Source organism: Gavia stellata, unplaced genomic scaffold (genome assembly GCF_030936135.1).
Source record: "Gavia stellata isolate bGavSte3 unplaced genomic scaffold, bGavSte3.hap2 HAP2_SCAFFOLD_74, whole genome shotgun sequence".
NCBI classification, from domain to species: domain Eukaryota; kingdom Metazoa; phylum Chordata; class Aves; order Gaviiformes; family Gaviidae; genus Gavia; species Gavia stellata.
Window position 1 is genome coordinate 249596 of NW_026776725.1, and position 7154 is coordinate 256749.

Below are 7154 nucleotides of genomic sequence, written 5' to 3' on the forward strand. Positions count from 1 at the left end.
CCTGCAGTGGAGGAGAGAGGACGAAGGTACTGTTGGGTGGCCTCTGTCAGCACTACGGCTGGCTCCTTCTCTCTCACAGCACCTGCCAGAGCTGTACTCTGCGGCACAGAAAGACCCCGCTCAGGTGCCAGGGCCTACAGAAGCTTGTGTGGGAGGGGGTCGTGGGCGTGTAAGGGAGGGAGGGCTCTCTCTCATCTCTGCACAGTGACCCTGCACGTGTGGAACGCAGATGTTGCAGGCTTGGGATGTGGACCGGTGGGCTGCCAAGAGCACTGGATGGGCTTTGTGGGCAGAGTCGCAGGCCTCTGGGGCAAGGGGGGCGCTGGGCAAGGAGCTGCAGGTGGGGAAGGGGAGGTCAGCCCCAAGAGCGGTGGGGACCCAGCGGTGGGAGGGTGACTTGCCAGGCAAAGCACGCGCCGGGGTACGTGCGGGGCGGTTGTGAGAGGGCTGCCTGTGCTGCTGGGGCTTGACTCGTAGCACGCTCCTACCTGGCAGGTGTCGATGCCACCCTGCGCATAGCCAGCACACAGGTTGTGGGTGTGGATGGCCCCTCTGTACCACCCGCTGCTGTTACAGAGGTTGACATCAATGAGGCGGACCTTGGCCTCCTGCAGGACATCAGTCGATCCTCCAGCTGTGAGCACAGGAGGGAATTAACAGCAGGCAGCTCGTTGCCATTCCTCCTCCCCTGTCTGGGCGAAGCCCTTCCCTAGGGCTTGGCTTTGCACCTTGAAGGCACTGTACCGGTGGTCCCCTTCTGTCTCGCTTTGGGGAATGGCTCAGGCCCATCTCTCTAGAGGCATGCGTCCCCACAGCCTGACTCTGGCTTTCGCCTCTGCTCTCAGGAAGCCCAACCCGTCTCCCCAGCGTGCCAAGCTTGCGCTCAGGACACGAGTACGTTTTTGGGAACTCACCTCTTTCAGTCGTGGAACCCCAGCCGCTGACGTAGCAGGTTGTCAGCTTTGACACTCTGAGCGAGGCATCGGGCACACAGGCAAGCTGTACGGAGTAGCCGCACTGGACAGGCTGGTCCAGTTCCAGCAGGGCGATGTCGTTCCTCTGCGTGATATTGCTGTAGTGCTCGTGAACCAGTAGCCGCCTGATATTGCGCACTTGGGCCTCAGGGCCCAGCTGAGTCAACCGGGTGGCCCCGATCACCACGCGCCACATGGCGATGTGCCTGGAAGGCAGAGGGAGAGAGGGGTCAGAGGGAGCGGAGCCATGTGCTGCAGCAGCCCGGCAGTTCCCTGCCTTCTGCTCCACAAGGGAGAGAGGAAAGCCGCGCTAGGGAGGCGGCGAGTGCCCTGGCACGCCTTAGGCACAAGGAATGTTGAGCTGGAGGCTGCTAGGAAGCAGTGGCACAAGCCCAGCCTTCTCCTGAGCAGTCTCTCAGCTGGGCTCTGCGGTGCCCAGGCACCGGGCAGACTGCAAGGAGACGGGATGGGAGTAGCACGCGGTGCTGCGGACAGGGCACCTGCTAGTGTTGTGGGGATATCCCCGTCCCCTGGTCCTCCTTACCTGGCCTCAGTGAAGCAGTGGGCTGCTGTGAGGACCCACTGTGGGCTGATGAGGGACCCTCCGCACGTATGCCCCGTGCCTGTTTTCCAGGGATCCTGGATGCTGACGATCCAGGGCCAGGACCCTGGCGGGGCATCTGTGCCACCCACGATGCGCGACATGCCGTGGTGAGAAGCCATGGGCCGGAGCCCGCAGGTCCCTCTGGAAACAGAAACTCATTACCGTCCTGCTCGATGGCTTGCTGCTCTTCAGGCTGAAGGTGAGCCGTCTTCCCTCCCCACAAGGCGTTGCGTGGACAGCAAGGCCAGGGAAGCCCGTGGGGCGTGCGTGCATCCGCCCCTGTTTCTGCTTTATCCCCGCAGGCCAGTTGTGCCAGCAGCATGGGTGCTGGCAAGGAACTGAGGTTCCCAAATGGGGTTCAGGAAACTCTGGCGTGGCCACGGGGGAGGAGTGGGCACCCTCCAGTGAAGCTCATAAGGGTTGCCCAAGCTCCCTGCCAGAGCCTTGGGCCACTTACTTACCCACAGGTGTCCCACGTGCCGTGCGCAGGCCAGCACAGGGCCAGTAGGAGGAAGAGGGGGAGCAAATTCATCGCTGCCAGCAACACGTGGCAGCTGCAAGAACGGAGAGCTCGTCGCCACCAGTGCGGCAACCGACGTAGTGCCCGCAGTACTCACGTTGCCCGCGGTGCCCTTGGTCCCGGGGCTGATGTCACAGAGCCGCTGGTTCCGGGTGCTGGGCGCGGTGGCCTCTTGGGGCAGGGGGGGCAACATGGGTGTGTTCCAAGCAGGAGGGCAGGCAGAAGCTGGCATCGGACAGCCCCGACACACTCCCCCACCACCACCAGCACTGAATGCTGTGCTTGTGGGATGAAGGCGTGCAGGCCCCGTGGCAGGCAGCAGCGCCTGCCTCCGAGCACTGCCTGCTAACAGCTGTCAGGAAAAAAACAAGTGGGGCATCATAGCCTCTTTGGGAAGTTCACTGCCACCCTGCTCTCTGCAGCCGTTTGCCACCACGTCCTTCCCAAAACACGTATGTGCCAGAGAAGGCAGCTACTGCGGGCAGGATGCACATACTTGGGTGTTGAAGAGCTTATCTGGTTACAGGCGTGGCAGGCAAGCAGTGATGTGCAAGCCAACTGAGGCAGGCGTACCCAAGCAGTGTCAGCCTTCCCGCAGAAAGCCCAGTGAAACGCAGATGCAGCGCAGGCCACCCTGGCTACGTCAGCCACAGCAACAGCCTCTGGCAGGCTTCCTGTCCTTGCTGTCTATGAGTTACGTTGCTGTTCTGGGCCAACACCGACAAGGGCAGTTGTGGCCCCTGGTACGCGTGGCCAAGGACACGCAATTTTGGGCTCTAGCCAGAGAAGGATGCTCCCGCTCTCAGCACCACACGCCATTCTCCATTGTGCTGGTTTTGGCTGGGGTAGAGTTAATTTTCTTTGTAGTAGCTAGTATGGGGCTGTGTTTTGGATTTGTGCTGGAAACAGTGTTGATAAAGCAGGGATGTTTTAGTTACTGCTAAGCAGTGCTTACACAGAGTGAAGGCCTTTTCTGCTTCTCACACCGCCCCACCAACGACTAGGCTGGGGGTGCACAAAAAGTTGGGAGGCGACACAGCTGGGACAGCTGACCCCAACTGACCAAAGGGATATTCCATACCATAGGACATCATGCTCAGCATATAAAGCTGGGGGAAGAAGAAGGAAGGGAGGGACATGCGGAGTGATGGCGTTTGTCTTCCCAAGTAACCGTTACGCGTGATGGAGCCCTGCTTTCCTGGCCATGGCTGAACACCGGCTGAACACCTGCCTGCCGATGGGAAGTAGTGAATGAGTTCCTGGTTTGGCTTTGCTTGCCTGCGTAGTTTTTGCTTCACCTATTAAACCGTCTTTATCTCAGCGCGCGAGTTTTCTCACTTTTACCCTTCCGATTCTCACCCCCATCCTACCTTGGGGGAGCGAGCAAGCGGCTGTGTGGTTCTTAGTTGCCAGCTGGGGTTAAACCACGACATCCATGGCTTTGGTAAGCCCTGTGTCAGCCTCATCTCATCCGTCTACCTTCTACAGCTGTATAGTGGAGCCTTGCTCCCATGCTGGAGTGCGGGGCAGTCACGGGAGGAAAGCAGGAGCCAGCCCCGTGCGTTGCATTTGCTGAGTGGGGCTAGGTCCCTGGAGGCTAGAGAGCATTGGCTTGAAGAATGGCAGCCTCAAAGCTCCTGAAAGGTGCGGGGGCTTCCTGCTGCCATCCTGGCTTGTGGGAATTGCCGTAAGGCACACAGCTGAGTGCACAACCTGGTCCCTGGGATGATGGGGCAGGCTCTGTCTGAAAGTGGAAGAGCTGCTCTCAAGGCCCTTCAGGCGTAGAATCATAGAATCATGGAATGGTTTAGGTTGGAAAAGACCTTCAAGACCATCAAGTCCAACCGTAAACCTAACCCTGCTAAGTCCACCACTAAACCATGCCCCTAAGCGCCTCATCCACACGTCTTTTAAATACCTCCAGGGATGGTGATCCAACCACCTCCCTGGGCAGCTTGTTCCAATGTCTGAGAACCCTTTCAGAGAAGGAGTTTTTCCAATATCCGATCTAAAACTCCCCTGGTGCAACTTGCGGCCATTTCCTCTTGTCCTATCACTTGCCAGGTGGGAGAAGAGACCGGCAGCCACCTCTCTACACCCTCCTTTCAGTTAGTTGTAGAGAGCGATAAGGTCTCCCCTGAGCCTCCTCTTCTCCAGGCTAAACAAGCCCAGCTCTCTCAACCGCTCCTCACAAGACTTGTGCTCCAGACCCTTCACCAGTTTCATTGCCCTTCTCGGAGCACGCTCCAGCACCTCAATGTCTTTTCTTGTCGTGAGGGGCCCAAAACTGAACACAGCATTCGCGCTGAGGCCTCACCAGTGCTGAGTACAAAGGTACAATTGCTTCCCTAGTCCTGCTGGCCACACTCTTTCTGATACAAGTCGGGGTGCTATTGGCCTTCTTGGCCACATGCGCACACTGCTGGCTCATATTGGGCCGGCTGCCAATCAGCACTCCCAGGTCCTCTTCCACCAGGCTGCTTTCCAGCCACTCGTCCCAAGCCTGTAGCGTTGCACAGGATTGTTGCGACCCAAGTGTAGGACTCGGCACTTGGCCTTGTTGAACCTCATACAACTGGCCTCGGCCCATCCACCCAGCCTGTCCAGCTCCCTCTGAAGAGCCTTCCTACCCTCCAGCAGATCAACACACCCGCCCAACTCGGTGTCGCCTGCAAACTTACTGAGGGTGCACTCGATCCTCTTGTCCAGGTCCTTGATAAAGGTATTAAACAAGACCGGCCCAAGTACCGAGCCCTGGGGAACACCACTTGTGACCGGCCGCCAACCGCATTTAACTCCATTCACCACAACCCTTTGGGCCTGGCCATCCAGCCAGTTTTTCACCCAGCAAAGAGTATGCCCGTCCAAGCCGTGAGCAGCCAGTTTCTCCAGGACAATGCTGTGGGAAATGGTGTCAATGGCTTTACTAAATTCTAAGTAGACTATATCCACAGGCTTTCCCTCGTCCACTAAACGGGGCACTTTGTCACAGAAGGAGATCAGGTTAGTCAGGCAGGACCTGCCTTTCATAAAGCCATGCTGACTGGGCCTGATGGGCTGGTTGTCCTCTACATGCCGCGCGATGGCACTCAAGATGATCCGCTCCATAATCTTCCCCGACACCGAGGTCAGGCTGAGAGGCCTGTAGTTCCCCGGATCGTCTGGCCGGCCCTTCTTGAAGACGGGCATCACATTTGCTAACCTTCGGTCCGCTGGGACCTCCCCGGTTAGCCAGGACTGCTGGTAGATGACGGGAAGTGGCTTGGTGAGCGCTTCCGCCAGCTCCCTCAGTGCCCGTGGGTGGATCCCATCCCATCCCATCCCATCCCATCCCATCCCATCCCATCCCATCCCATCGACTTGTGGGTGTCTAGAGTGGTGTAGCAGGTCGCTAGCCATTTCTCCTTGGATTGTGGGGGCTTCATTCTGCTCCCCGCCCCTATCTTCCAGCTCAGGGGGCTGGGTAGCTGGAGAACAACTGGTCTTACTCTGAAAGACTGAGGCAAAGGCGGCATGAAGTACCTCAGCCTTTTCGTCATCCTTTGTCACTATGTTTCCCCCTGCGTCCGGTAAAGGGTGAAGAGTCTCCTTAGGCCTCCTTTTGTCACTAATGTATTTAGAGAAACATTTTTGGTTGTCTTTTATGGCAGTCGCCAGGTTAAGGTCTAGTTGGGCTTTGGCCCTTCTGATTTTCTCGCTGCAAAACCTCACAACATCCTTGTAGTCCTCCTGAGTTGCCTGCCCCTTCTTCAAAGGTCATAAACTCTCTCTTTTTTCCTGAGTTCCATCCAAAGCTCTCTGTTCAACCAGGCCGCTCTTCTTCCCTGCCAGCTCGTATTGCGGCACATGGGGACGGCCTGCTCCTGCGCCTTTAAGACTTCCTTCTTGAAGAGTGTGCCGCCTTCCTGGACTCCTTTGCCTTTCAGGACTGCCTGCCAAGGGGCTCTGTCCACCAGGCTCCTAAAGAGGCCAAAGCCAGCCCGCCGGCAGTCCAAGGTAGCACTTCTGCTCACCCCCCTCCTTTCTGCTCATGAATCGAAAACTCTCTCATTTCCTCATTGCTATGCCCGAGGTGGCCCCCCACCGTCGCATCCCCCACCAGTCCTTCTCGTTTCACAAAGAACAGGTCCAGCGGGGCGCCTTCCCTCGTTGGCTCACTCGCCAGCTGTGTCAGGAAGTTCTCTTCCACACGCTCCAGGAACCTCCTAGGCTCTTTCCTCTCGGCCGCATTGTATTTCCAGCAGACATCTGGCAAGTTGAAGTCCCCCACGAGAACAAGGGCTAGCGATCGTGAGACTCCTCCAGGCTGCTTAGCCTGCAAGACCGTGCACACATACGTCACTGGCATGAATGGCAGACCAGATTAACGTCGACGGAGCGGTACATTCACCGGCACCCGCTTAACACAGGAAGCACAACCCAGTCCTTGTCTTCCTCTCCAGCTGATCAGGACTGATGTTCAGTAGTGAAACACACACACACACCCCACTCCCTAGATTTGCAAGCACAGCATGTTCATGGGTGCCTTAAAGACCAGCAAGGGAACTAAGTTCAATTAAAATCTGTGGCTGGATGTCAAACTACTTACCCAGTGATTGGCCCAGACCTTGGGTCTTTCCAGACCTGTATCTCCTCTCGCGCGTGAACTAGTCCAGCTTCAAGCTCAAGAGCGACTTACACCCGCACCCAGCACTCCCACCAGCAGCTGGCCCTAGACACTCGGTGTCTCCAACCGCTGGCTCCCTATGACCGGAGTTCCCTTCTGCCATTGCTAGCAGCCAGGCCCCTGGACCCACCCCCACACTGGGTACAGAGTGAGGCCACACAGAAAAGGATTTGGGAGCGCTCTCAGAAAGAAGGTAGGACGGACTGTGGGGATTAGGCGCAGGGCTGAGTCAAAGAAGCAAACAAGTTGTCTTAAGCGCGACTAGCTCCTGGGTTCCCCTCCCCCACCCCCTTCTCTCCATTTTCTGTGCTTATACATCCCCCTCATCTTCCTCAACTCCTCCTTCTCTGCCCTTGCCTCCTCCCAAACAAGGGACCTAGTCCCACTTGG